Consider the following 14,464-nt stretch of genomic DNA (forward strand, 5'->3'; position numbering starts at 1 on the left):
AATCGTCGCAGAATTCAGAGTTGAGGGCGTGGACGGGGAATTTACATTACCTGTCAGAGCGCGCAACCTTTTCGAAATGTGGCCCTAACAGGTGATAGACCGATCGTATGGCCATGAAAATTCGCAGAGGACATCTCTACACCATGAACAATTTTTTAAAGATAAAAACAAAAAATCAATATTTTTGACCAAAAATGACAAAATTTCACATCAGTGTATTCTTAACCTCTGACCCGATTTAGAACGAGTTACCCTAAACAATAGAGAACGAGATCTGATCGGCACTAATAACAAGAATGCACGGAGCCGCACTATTTTACATTGCTAGTTTACCTGTAAGTTTTATTAATGTTTATACAAGTGCAGGCAAACACAACCGCGCATAATATGGAACGTATAGTGTTACATTTGGACTGCGAGATTTGTCTACAGCGTGCAGGAAAGGCTAGCAGAGACGGACTGTTCACTGACTTATCGCAATTGTGACTTATTTATGGATTTTTCGTTAATTTATTTAATGGCATATTTGCAAATGAAAATTAGTAGCTTTTCATTACAGTTTTCCAAAAACCGTTGTTTGTACATAGTTATGTCTATGCAGATCTGTAGAACCGTCAGTGAAAAAGTATAATGTAGCTCGTGCAGTATTTTGCCACCATACTCCACATCAGCAATCAATAACGAATGATGCTTTGTACAGATAGACTTCACTGCAGAAGTGCAGAACATCAGTGAAGGCAGATGTACCAGTAGTGTAACAATTGCTTCATTTTTATTGCGAGTAATCATAGCTGGGAGCATCATATTTAATACGAAGGTGAAATCCATTAAGGCCAAATCGGCCCAAAGTTGGGGTAGGTTAAGGCTCCCACCTAACAATCGACATTAATGGCAGTAGGGATGTCAGTCCTACGTTCCCGCCATTTTTACCCCCAAGGATTGCCCTGGTACTCATTTCTGTTAGAGAATGGTGGTACTCATTTCTGTTAGAGAATGGTGAAGTTCAGAGCCAAATTGCGGCCGAAAGGATTAGATAATTTACAAAAATTCATGACCCCATCGGGAACCTAACCCGCGACCTTACGAATTTGTAGAATTACGCTTTTATTTTTATGCAGTAAGCAATATTTTTTAAATGTGCAAAAAATTTAAATTACAGTTTATTTAACGACGCTCGCAAATGCCAAGGATATATCAACGTCGCCGGTGTGCCAGAATTTTATCCCGCAGGAATTCTTTTACATACCAGTAAATCTACTGACATGAGCCTGTCGCACTTAAGCACACTTACATGTCATCGACCTGGGCCGGGATCGAACCCACAACCTCGAGGACAGAAGGCCGGCGCTATACTGACTACGCTACCCAGGCCGACTTAAATGTGGAATTCAATGTTTAAATCGATAATTTAAAACAATTCTTCAATGTTCTTTAATATGATTAATACGAGTCGTTAGTAAATATTAAAAAAGGAAATGTTGTTATGTGAAATTTGGAGAATAAAAAAAAAGAACATGGCTGGGATATTTTCGAAGAACAATTTTTTTTTTATTTGATACTACAAAATTAAAATTCTCACTCCTATTATTGAAAGGATTAGAGGAAACTTGTTTTAGGATGAAAGTTGCCAAAACGAAATATTTTGTGCTTGCTCCTAATTTATATATTAATTATATTACCGTCGCAATTAATACAGATTAACAGTATAGAAAGAATAACTATTTATGATAATAATATAAAACAAGGCTTTAATGTCAGAGTACAAACTGACAGTAATGTTAATAATGCGTTGTCCGACATAATAAAGAGTAATGAAATAAATAAAAATAAAACAAAATTGTGGCGTCTCCTGCAATAAGAACTTAAGATACAATATGCCGTTTCTCCGTTTTCAGCAAGCAGGATAAACAGTAAGTAATATCATTTAATTTCAGGAAGTTATTCTTTGAGATATTTCAAATCGATGTGTTCAATACAATTTTATCTGTTCTTGCTTCCCTTCTGACAAAAATTATTTCATATGAAATATTTCATAGCGAATTTTGGGAAACCATTGACTTAATTTTCAATATGCTCCGTCATTTTAAGAGAGCAGTGTATTATGATAATAAATGGCTGAATTAATTTTAGTTTTGTCCTTTAACTATGCACAAATTTGATCCGTATAAATGTAAAATTTTAAAATTCCATTTCACAAATGAGCACTTGTAGGCCTACTGTTTGCAAAGTTCCAATACTTAGCACTTCGTACTCTGGAATGCTGTTGCATGTATGTATTAAAATATGATATGACTTGTATCAAAATGTTCAATATTGATTGTTTAGTCAAAATATGCAGAAAACCAACCACCACCACCACACACATACACAACACATCTAATCACCCCACACAACACAAACATGCTGCATTCAAGACAATGGTATACAGATTACTCAAAATACCCATGAGCCAACAACACTACAATGAAGAAGTGAACACAATCAAATACATAACACAAGAAAATGGTTACAACCCAAACACAATAGACAACATCATAAGAAAGACAAAACAAAAACTCAACAAACACAAAAACACACAAAACACAACACAAACACAAGAACACAAGAAATACATCACACTAACATACGAAAACAAAAACACACACAAGATCGCATCCTCATTCAGAAAACAGAAATACAACATAGTATACAGAACAGAAAACACACTACAAAGACAGCTCAACACACAAACAACACAAACAAATAAATACAACCACACAGGCGTAAACAAGCTCATATGCAATAGTTGCGACGGTTTCTACATTGAACAGACAGGCAGATCATTCCAAACTCGATACAAAGAACACATTAAAGCAATAACCAGAGGACACAATACATCTACATATGCCGAACACATAACTAATGCTAACCACACATACCATAACATAAATACAGACATGGAAATCCTACATACAACCCAAAAACCAAAACCTCAACACATTAGAACAATATGAAATATACAGACACACTAAAACACACCCCAATCAAATTCTCAACATACATATCAATTTCAGAACACACACACTATTTGATACAACTCTTCATCACATGAACGCACCCACACAACAGGCAGCGAAGTTGAGATAGCGCCGAGATCTAGTAGGCTCTGAGGATGGTGTCGAATAGCACCGAAACAGCTGTAAGCCGCACATTCTTACATAATTAACACGGTAAGATCGCCATTTCATCAATTATTTGTAATTATTTTGTTAATAAAACCAACAGAAAATTTACAATAATTATGAGAACTTCATCATTCTCCGTCAATAGATACTTTTTTATGCAAACATTGCTACCCTTGACTCATATTGCATTTTGTGAAAGTTATTTAAATACGAACATATTATGAAAGTAGGTTTACAATATAAAATTAAACTGTAATTTTTGAGTAGTAGAAAGGACATGCTGAACTAAATAGCTTTGCTAATTTTAAAACATTGTTTTTCGCTACTAGTTCTTAACTTATTAAAATTGATAATATCCATTACCGTTATATAGGCCTATGTTTTATACCACATTTATCCCAATATATCATGTGTTTTTCTGATTTTAGGACATACTAATTTCTGATTGATCTAAGAAACCTAGGCTTTGACTTAGTAACCATAATGTGCTTCTGTTTTATAAATTGAAGAGTACGGTGGGGATACAATCATAACCCTCATTTTTAATAGTCTTAGATACATGAATAACTAAACGTAGTGCTACAAAGAATTCGACATAACCTCAACAGTTGGCAGAAAATGTTTTGGTATTTCTATGATATTCCATATTATCAAATGAAGTGTTGAACATTTCCACTTGAATATCTCCATCCCTGCTCAATGTTCGTTACTCTTATGTTCCCCCATATCATGTAATTTCCAAAGCCTGTTAATTTCTAAACATAGTCCACTGAATAAGATATTTCTTCATTGTTTTCATACAGAGGTCGTTCATTTCCATGTTAATGCCCTATGTTCTGCACCAAAAAAAACGTAGTATGTTATAAATGTGGCATCTATATGTAGGGCTTGTAATGCATTGGTACAAACAGTAAATAATATACACGGCTTTCATTTCAAGACTTCCCAGTCTCAAAAATTATCTATTTCAATTAATTTAAATTAAAAACACTTGAGTTTAGGTATTAAGGGCGAAGCTGAAAACCATTGTTAAATGCAGTGTAAGTTCTACTCCTCATCCCACTTGGAATTTCAAATGGCACCTCTGTATTAAGATACGAGGATTGCTGAAAAGTAATGCCTCCTTTTTTTTCTCGCTGTGAATATAGTTAAAATATTAGTGATAGTACACTGATCTCAGTGAACTTTCTGCTTTGAGTGACGCAAGTTTTGTATGTTTGCCAGTAGAAAATTTTTAAATTATGGTTTATTTAACGACGCTCGCAACTGCAGAGGTTATAGTCGCCAGTGTGCTGAAATTTTGCCTCGCAGTTCTTTTACATGCCAGTAAATCTACTGTCATACGTAAACACATTTAAATGCCATCGATCTGGGCCGAGATCGAACCCGCAACCTCGAGCATAGAAGGCCAGAGCTATACCGACTACGCTACCCAGGCCGACTATTTCCCAGTAAAGAACTCTGAGTCATAGACGAAACATAGCGTTGTGTACCAGAACTATGTCGATGCGTCAGAAGCAGCGTGCTGTGATTGAGTTTTTAACAGCGGAAAATGTGCCCCTAATAAACATTCATCGGAGATTGAAGGCACTTTATCGTGATCAATGTGTCAAGATCAGTACTGTGCGATGTTGGTCTGCTCGTGCTCGTAATGAACCTGGTGCAACTCTCAACTTGTGTGACAAAGGACGCAGTGGAAGACCACGTACTGTAACTGATGATGCTTCAAGGGAACGTCTGCAGGTTATAATTGCATAACTGGGATTCCGGAAAGTTTGCGCACTATGAATGCCTCGAATGATCCTTCCTTCCATGAAACAGAAAAGATTGTACATTTTCCATCAATTGCTACAGTGCAACGAACGGAAAGGCGATGAATTCTTAAAGAACATTGTCACAGGCGACGAAAGCTGGGTACTCCACTTCTATCCAGAAAACAAGAGATCGTCAATGCACTTCCACCACAAAGGATCATTTGCACCCAAAAAGTTGAAAGATATGCCAGTGGGAATTTGTTCCACCTTTCTATCCCATGAGTCACTCGCTTATCACTAATGCTAGCATGTAGGTGTGCATATAACTGTCATTATTTCCTCTCAAATGAGATTTAGAGTAAAGCAATACTAGGCAAATTACAATAATATGGGCCTAACTAATTCATTATAACCCTGTATGGTGCTTTAGCTACTTATTATTCTACCTGGTAAGTGGTTACCGTTTAGGTCAAGTGTTAAGTAACTCTTCAAGTCCTAATATTTCATGTGTGAAGAAATTCTGAGTGTAATAAATGAGTTTATATATATATTTTTTTTTTATTCGGACTGTAAAGAAAACAACTACCGCAATGTCCATATTTAATGTTTTTTTTTAACAATTACTAAAATTCATAATTTTTCAGCCCATACTGACGACCTTTTTTTTTTTATCTTGCTCTCTGTGTTCTGACAACACTGATAAATTTTACAAGGGTCTGAAGGGACTACGTAGTCATACCGCCAAAGTCCATTCTAATGTCTCTCCCCTTTCTCAGCACCTGTCCGATACTTCTTCCGAAGACACTTTCTTTTCTACGCTCTCAAGCTGTAAGAATAATATCCCCATTTTACGTCGAATTCCTAAAGGTGCACGTTGTTTCGCGGCTGATAAATTAGCGCAACTTGTGGATAAATGTGTGTCTCTCAATTCTGCCCAATCTTGGCATCAATTATTCCTCTTTGCATATATTGCTCTCAAAGTTCCTGTGAAAGAAAATCGGAAGTCGGATAAATCTTTAATCTCAAAAATTAAAGCGAACATTTAGACATTCTCACTGGAATCTATGCCCTATAAACATAAATTTTCCCTCTCTACTTCTCGTATGGTTGAAACTAAGGTAGCTGACGGTGATATCCGTGGAGCTGTTCCAGTCCTTTCATCTGATTATGGCATAGTCAAAGCATGCAGTGCTACATGTACGAAGCCTTAAAATTGAAACATCCTCCACCTTCACGGCCTCTTTCTTTCCCCGTTCCGCCTTCTGGGTCACTGTCTCTCAAGACATGGTACTGGAACGGTAGGGCTTCTCTTCTGTTTACTTTGTATAGTAGATAAATAATATTAAGTAAACAAATACTCCGATAATAAAGTATCACCCTGCCGTAGAAAGCTATGATAGGGTCGACTGTCTCTTTGGTAAGGTGGTACAAAGAAAACACTTCAAGTAAATAATCAACTCACTCTGTTTACATTTATTAACAACACTGTGAAAAGAAAATAGGTATGAACCAAGGTCTCCCATAAGAATGCAACCAATTATAATTCCACACCACTCCAACTTTGTTTATGATTCCAGTTCACTGAACTGGCATTCGTCAATACATATACTAGTAATGCCATCTGTGCTTCCTAGTTGAAATCATGAGTAGCTAATTCGACAAGTCCTCGTTTGTCTGACATAATAGAAAACCCTATTACAAAAACCCAATATAACTAATGTAGCCCTGCTTGAGGAATACCGACTTATCATCTCATATTCCCTAGGGAATCAAACTCTTACTATTAATTACAACAAAACCAACTCTATCGCATTATAAAAACCTGTAACGATCCTTGCCGGACTGGTCTCGCATCCAACACAACAATGGCCTCTCTCTGCCACACTCAAACTTCCATCCTCACATAGCACACCACTCCGTAGACTGAGTACGCCTTTAGCCGTAATAAATCACCATCCCCGTTCGACTCCCGACTACTCTGCCGTCACATCACAGATAGTCGTTGGGTCCACAACACACACAGCTCCCTCACAGCTCTCCACCACTGTCATCCAACCGTATTCCACGAAGGTCTCCCCGGAACTGCACTCAAAACGAAATTCTCCCCAAAACTCAAACCGTATGATAATGCTCCCCAAAAACCGACGCCAAAAGAAAAATGGCCAATGAGGAACCAATCTCAAGTCACGTGATCACAAAGTTCGCTCCTTATACGTCCGGAATAATACAGTAAAAATGGAAGAAAAGAAACAAGCTATCTAAAGGAGAAAGAAAGACTAAAAATGGAGGAGAAGTAAAGCCATCTATGAAAAGGTGAGGTAGACTAATACTAAAAAGAAAATAATGAGAATAGAAAAGAAAGAAAGAAAGAAAGGAAAAAGAAAGAAATGAACCAAGTGTGCCGAAACAAAACGGCACAGTACTTAAAGCTATACATATTTTTCCCACTGGTTCTGCTTCTGGTATTGACGGCATCCGACCTCAACATTGTAAGGACCTCACATCTAAATCTGCAGGTGATTCTGGACGTCGTCTCCTTCAATCTATTACTCAATTAGTTAATTTCATGCTATCAGGCAATGTCAACAGACATATTTGCCCGCTTTTATACGGGGCCTCTCTGTTAGCCATTAATAAGAAGGATGGAGGAATACGACCCATTGCAATTGGGAACACTATTCGTCGACTAACTTCCAAAATCGCCTGCATTTCTGTCAAAGAATCAGCTAGTACTTTATTACTTCCTCACCAGCTTGGTTTTGGCGTTTCTAAAGGATGCGAATCTATTATCCACACTGTGCGAACTTTTCTAGACATAAATAAAAACAATAATCATGTTCTGTTAAAGCTTGATTTTAGAAACGCCTTTAACTGTATCGAACGCGATTCTATGCTTGAAATCGTTCACAATTGTGTTCCCTAATTATATGGTTTTGTATGGCAAGCATATCGGGAATATTCTAACCTGTATTATAATCTTGATGCAATCTCCACTCAAACAGGAATTCAACAAGGCGACCCTCTCGGTCCCCTTCTTTTCAGTCTTACTCTTCAATCCGTAGTATCTAAATTAAACAGTCCTTTGAATCTCTTCTATTTGGGCGATGGCATTTTAGGTGGTCCTCCGGATATTTTCTTATCTGACCATGCAACACTTACCTATTAATTCTTGTCAACCTATTGGTCTTGAGTTAAACCCAGATAAATGTGAGTTACATTTTTGCTCCTCACTTTTTCAACTTTTAATGCTCTCACTCCAGGAATTCGACTTTCAGCCCCTTTCACTTTGACACTCCTTGGTTCCCCAATATTACTGCCAGCTGTGGAAGTTGTTATGCGTGATAAATTAGATTATATGAAACATCTATTTATTGGTTTACAATCTTTTTGCACTCATACAGCGTATTTCCTTTTAAAAATTGCTTTCACATCCCTCGCCTAACATACTTCCTTCGCACTACCCCTTTCTGGTTATTTTCTTCTCTTCTTTTAGAGGCTGATTGTATTTTACGGGATTTTTTGGAATCTATTCTTAATAAACAGGAAAAGGTTTCTATTTGATATCGTGGACATCATCTGTAGTAATTTAATGGAGCCCAGACAACCTGTTACACAGAATGTTTAGGCCCTGGTTTTCTGTGACATGCTGGAATCATAGAAAACAATGTTGTGATGTTTCTTACATCCCTAATAAATAACACATATTATGTATTTAATTCTTTTGCATTTGTTTTCTTGCAGCGTATCAGTCATTTCACCTTACAAAAGCTCAGTGATAGTAGGCCTATGTTAAATCTACATCACAATAATTCTCGTTATGTTTAATATGGTATTCATAATTTCATTAAATACATTTCCATTTAGCCTATATAATCAGCAGTAAGTATGTATTAACTGCTTACCTGATATTTTGTTGAATAGCTTAAAAGAACACGTATAACACACATTAACACAAGACGTGAATAGTACCACAGTCTAGTATATATAGTCACGAAGTTCAATACTTACTAAATATGCAAACATAGATAGTTGCTCACCACCAGGATCGCTACTATCGCCTCATCACAGACTCTTTCCCAAGCAGACCATAAAATGTATTGTACTTTCGATACGGCGTTCTTTTGGAAAAATTAACACCTTCCTTCCACTATTGAAATATGAAATACATAAGGTTTATATATTATTTTCATAAAAAAAAAATATATATATATATTATATTCTATAAACTCACCTTACTGGATCTTTCGGAAGAAGGATAACTCTAACCTATTTTTCTTACAATTTATAGTAGCCTACTACAAACGTCTCCTTGTCAAATATTATTATTCTAATTATTGTATTTTAGCCATTTACAGTTATTACAACCGATAACGAACATTTCACAGTTTACATAGCTTTTCACAAAAATGCGAAATACGGCACAGTCAATGCTTTTTCGATCTAGACCAGGCCGTAATGTTTGTTCGGGTTTTCTATTTCAGTGTATGGAGCTCAGTGAAATATTATATTATAACTTTATTGCTTTTCATTGCTAAGCTTTATTTAGTGTAATGTGTCTATAAGTTCCCTTTACTTCTTGTTGCATAATATGTTGCAGAAATAATTACAAAACTGTGATATTTTAATGTGAAGAGAATTTTACATGTTAACATAATCTGTTTCTCGTCAACATTTCACGTTTAGAATGGGAGCTATTTTGAGGTTTAATAAAAAAAAAATTATATTGTGATTTCAATTTAGCACATTTACCTTCCTTAATTTTAGATAAAACATTTACCATACCAATCCTATGAAATTAGTGAACGTACAATTGTGTTACTTCGTCTCTTAAATAGTAGATAAATACATTAATTCAGTACTCAATTGTAGTATTAAAGTACAGACAAACTGAATGTGCGGGGTATCATACATGACATTATGCTTAATTATAATGTACAGTATAATTGCGAATTTAGGAATATAAGTTAAATATAGTAAATATAATCTATAATTTTCATATGAATGGCAAGGCATTGGAGATCACTAAATTTAGAGAGAAAGGGGCAACTGGTACAGTAAACATAACCTATAATTTCAACATATCTAAATATCCGTGCGGTGCAACTGAAAATTATTGAATAGTGCAAAAAATGAATGTACAAGAATTTCGCAATATTTAATCGAAATAAAGGCAGGTATTACACATACGAACAACGTAATTTTCACACCATAAATAATATTACACCTTAACTCTCAAGTGAATTTGTTTGAAGTGTCTTATAATCATCGTTTTAAATTATATTAATGGATTTACACTTCATTTCAGAGAAACATATGTTACTGTTTATGCATTCCAACTAATTTATATGGTTGAAACGTCGCCCTTCGTGATCGGGTTAAGCGAGTTACATGGTCTGCCTTACAGCCTGTTTTAGATCACGATGGCTGTGGCACAGTCTATTGTTCCTAGTACTCACACCGCTCCAAGCGGCTAGCAACTATCGCGAGAATTGCAAAAAAAATTATCCCAAGCTTCGTGACTGTATATAGTAGACTGAGGATAGTACTATATTCTGCTGGTACTGTGGTCAGTGAACTCGAACGTTAAAATTTGAATTTCAAATGAAAATACGGTCGCTCATGTTTGGAGCAGAATTCGATTTGTTTGCCACCTACTGAGAAATTATTGAAGAAACGATAAATTATTGAAGACAGACTCCGTTAGATGTCTCTCTATTTCATGTATGAAATCTTCCAATGCACCCCCCTGATTTGACTTGTCCCGTATGGTCTGCGCAGCTACTGGTGTAGGGGCTTGCTTCAAGGTACTGCTGTAGTGTCTCTTCATTGAAAGTCATCCGTCTACAACGTAGTCAACCTTACGAGCTGTGTGTGGCCCAGTGGTAAGATGTCTGACCGGAGGTTGTTAATTCGCCTCCCGGTACGGAATAATTATTTTTTTATTTTAGTTTTTAATTAATTTATTAGCTTAAATGTGAAATGGGATTTGTTCATAAACGTCGTTATGCCTGCCTTGTAAAAATATCATTGCCCATCACTTGCGGTCTATTAATAGGCGAGACCTGGCCTGTACGAACAAAAATACTTGTTTCATATCCTAAAAGAACCGGATGCATATCAAACATAAATAAATGATTAAATAAACACAAAGCAAAGAAAATCTGTTAATATATAATTAAAAAGGCCTGTGGTGGGGACTAGTATCTCATCCACAAACCACCTACGTCAACAATTGCCCTCATTCTGCGTGGCATGGAATCCACAAGGTTAAATTCATGATCACCTTCTCGCAAGCATTTAGAACTCTGTCCCACAATTCGTCAGCTGTCCGAACGGGTAGTGGTTCTGCCCAATTAGAGCGTAGGATCCGTTTGACTGTAGCCCACAAATTTCAATCGGATTTATATCTGGTGATTTTGGAGGCCAGTCGACCGCCTCCTCGTAAACCATCTTTGAATCCGGTTGGCGGTGTGTACCAAGTGATTATCCTCCTGGAAGAAAGTGTTCCTTCTGGATATCGTTCTCGGGCGGAAAGGATCATTAGGCCTACATTTGCCTAAATATGTTCGTAGACTTCTGCCGTAAACCGACCGTGGATGCGTTCCAGAATTCCTGCCCCATCGTACGACATCCACCCCAACACGCGACGCTCACGCGACTCGACCTGTTAAGTCGTCTCACGAAGCTTTCATCGTATCGATGGCAATCCATACAATAAACTAGGGCAGGATCATCGTTGCTACTGGAGACAATTACCTCGTCGGAGAAAATGACATTTCTACAATCGAAGTCTTGTCGGAGAGTAGCATACGCTAGAAGACCCACGGCATGCAATAAAGAAATCGTAAGTAAACATTGTTGAGACTTACATGTAGTTCTAATACTGTGGTCTTAGAAATTTCTATGACTATTCTATTATTTTTTGTATCTTCCAATACAGGTAGCCTATGTGAAAAAAAGGAAATCGCGACGAAGTGTGTTCTTTATATATACGGTGAAAGTAAATGGAGTTGAAACAACTGTATACAAAAACATTTGAGTCTTACGTGTAGTTCTAATACTGTGGTCTTAGAAATTTCTATGACTATTCTATTATTTTTTGTGTCTTCCAATACAGTACGTGAAGAAAAGAATATCGCGACGTAGTGTGTTCTTTATGTAAGTATACGGTGAAAGTAAATGGAGTTGAAACAATCGTATACAAACACATGGTCGCTTCTTCATAGACTACATCCAAGCTCTAGCAGACTAAAACTATCCAGAAACATTAAAGATGGCAGCACAGCTTCGCACAGTGACCAACGAAGCAAGCACAACAAGAGATACAACAAATATTGAACAGAATCTGTAGAAACTTTGATAGATCAACTACCATAAATATCAAAGCCACTACAGAAGGCAATAAATTTCACATACAGTTTATTTAGATTGTGATCTTACCATTAACCCTCTCTTCTGGGGACACTGTCGCAAGTGGTGTGAAGAAAAGAGAATTCCAACATTTTCCGGAAAATTTTTACCAAAAATTTTAATATTGGTTTTAATTGACCGAAGTCAGATAAATTTGTCACTTGCGAAAGATTTAATATTCATATAGGCCTACAAGGAATAACTCAGAGATGGATTGGTTCTATCTCCACTTTAGACACAAAGAAAAGTACGTCTACAAAAGGCAGCTACAGCCCGGAAGAAAATTAAGAAACTTTCACAAGAAGCTCTCCATACCTCTGAAAAATATCAAGTAATGAATTGATACTATTCCATTAATTTCTAACACTCAATGTAAATATTGCATAATATATTGTTTCAAAGTAAAAGTGTCTGTATAAGATCTCAACCAAATATCAAACCTCAACGTTGCTATAAGATCATCAGTCTTTTATTAATACCTCTTTTTTACTCCCTGACAGAATATGGTTCAAATGTAATAGTGGCAGTGGTGTAGGTAGTAGCGATAGTAGTACCAATATCAGTAATTTATTTATTACAGCGACACTTCTCTGTTGCAGAGGCTATTCAGTGTCCAAATTCAATGTATATGCCCAAAGCACTCCAACAGGTACAGAATTCTTTTACGTGTCGGATATCTTCTGCACAGACGTCCCAGCCTTACTTCCCTCTGAGAGGAAACCATGTTACAAGCTTCATCTACATCGGTCGGATCTGCATATTTTTCATTGGATTTAATTTATTGATTTCATGTATCTCACATTAGCATTGGAGCTTTAAGATGCGGAACAAGTCAAGATTTCACAAGTTTATAATTGTTTGGCGAGATGAAGTGAGCCAAGGATTCGCCGTAGATTACCTGGTATTTGCATGACTGGGTAAAACCTCGGAAAAAACCCAATCAGGTAATCAGCCCAAACGAGAAGCTAACCCAAGCCCTAGCGCAGCTCCGGATCAGCAGGGTAGCAAGTCTGCCGAATGAGCTACGTTAGTGGCAGTATATAACAAGCAGATGATTCAGTTTATAAACCTCAACAATTATTCATCAGCTGAGCTATAAAAGTATATATTAATGGGTAAACTTGAAGAGATTCAGTAGGTTATTTAAGGTATGTACTAGAGGCAGAATTAATTAAAGTGTAAAATGTGCTAATCTGCAAATATCAATTCAATCTTTACTTCCAACTTAAAATATTGCTCTCCATTCTTACAAAGATACTGAAAGCTATTTACATCCAAAGAAATTATTATATTTTCCCTATATGAAAAATTTCCTCGGACAACGAAAGGACGTCTCTAATATAAAAGGCTTATTCGCATCTCATGTGCTTCAGTTGAGTAAATTAATCACAAACCAGACGAAATATTAGAATTCCTGCACATCTGTAGCCTATTGTCTGTACCTATTCCCATATCATCATCAACACAAAGTTAAGGTGTGATCAAGTCACTGTCCTTTAATATTACATGTAGCTACACGGCATTTGGAATGAGGGGAGCACGCCTGTATCTTCTTAGTATATTATTTATTTGATGTGTTATTCAAACTGCAAATAGGCAAACATCCGGTGGCACTGGTAACATAACTACATACAATAATATAATTCATAATAGTAATAATAATAATAATAATAATAATAATAATAATAATAATAATATAAGTAACCTATTTGCATTTTATTTTATTGAGCTTCCTCAAATTAGAGGCTGCCATTAGACAAAGCATACAAAACAATATAAGAACAAATAGGTGATGAAAGATAACAGAGTAAGGAAAAAAGTAAACAAGTACACAAACAAACAAACAAACAAACAATGGCAATTTACAGGACAAAAAAGTTACAAGTAAAGAAGCAATGAAAGCTAATAAGAGAAAGAAAAAAGATAATGTTGCGTTAGTTTTTTCAGTACACTGAATTAGAGTCCATATAGGTGGTTTCGGAAAAGTTTGACTGACTCTAATTATGAGGAGGGCCAGTTCATTCAGAAACGATTTGTGCAGTCCTAGGGTCTTACAGAATAGAGAAGAGAAGTTAGGTATCGTTCCTCTTGCTCCAAACATCAATCCCATAACACTGATATCGTGAATTTGGTATT

This window comes from Periplaneta americana, chromosome 13 (genome assembly GCF_040183065.1).
Source record: "Periplaneta americana isolate PAMFEO1 chromosome 13, P.americana_PAMFEO1_priV1, whole genome shotgun sequence".
Lineage (NCBI taxonomy): Eukaryota > Metazoa > Arthropoda > Insecta > Blattodea > Blattidae > Periplaneta > Periplaneta americana.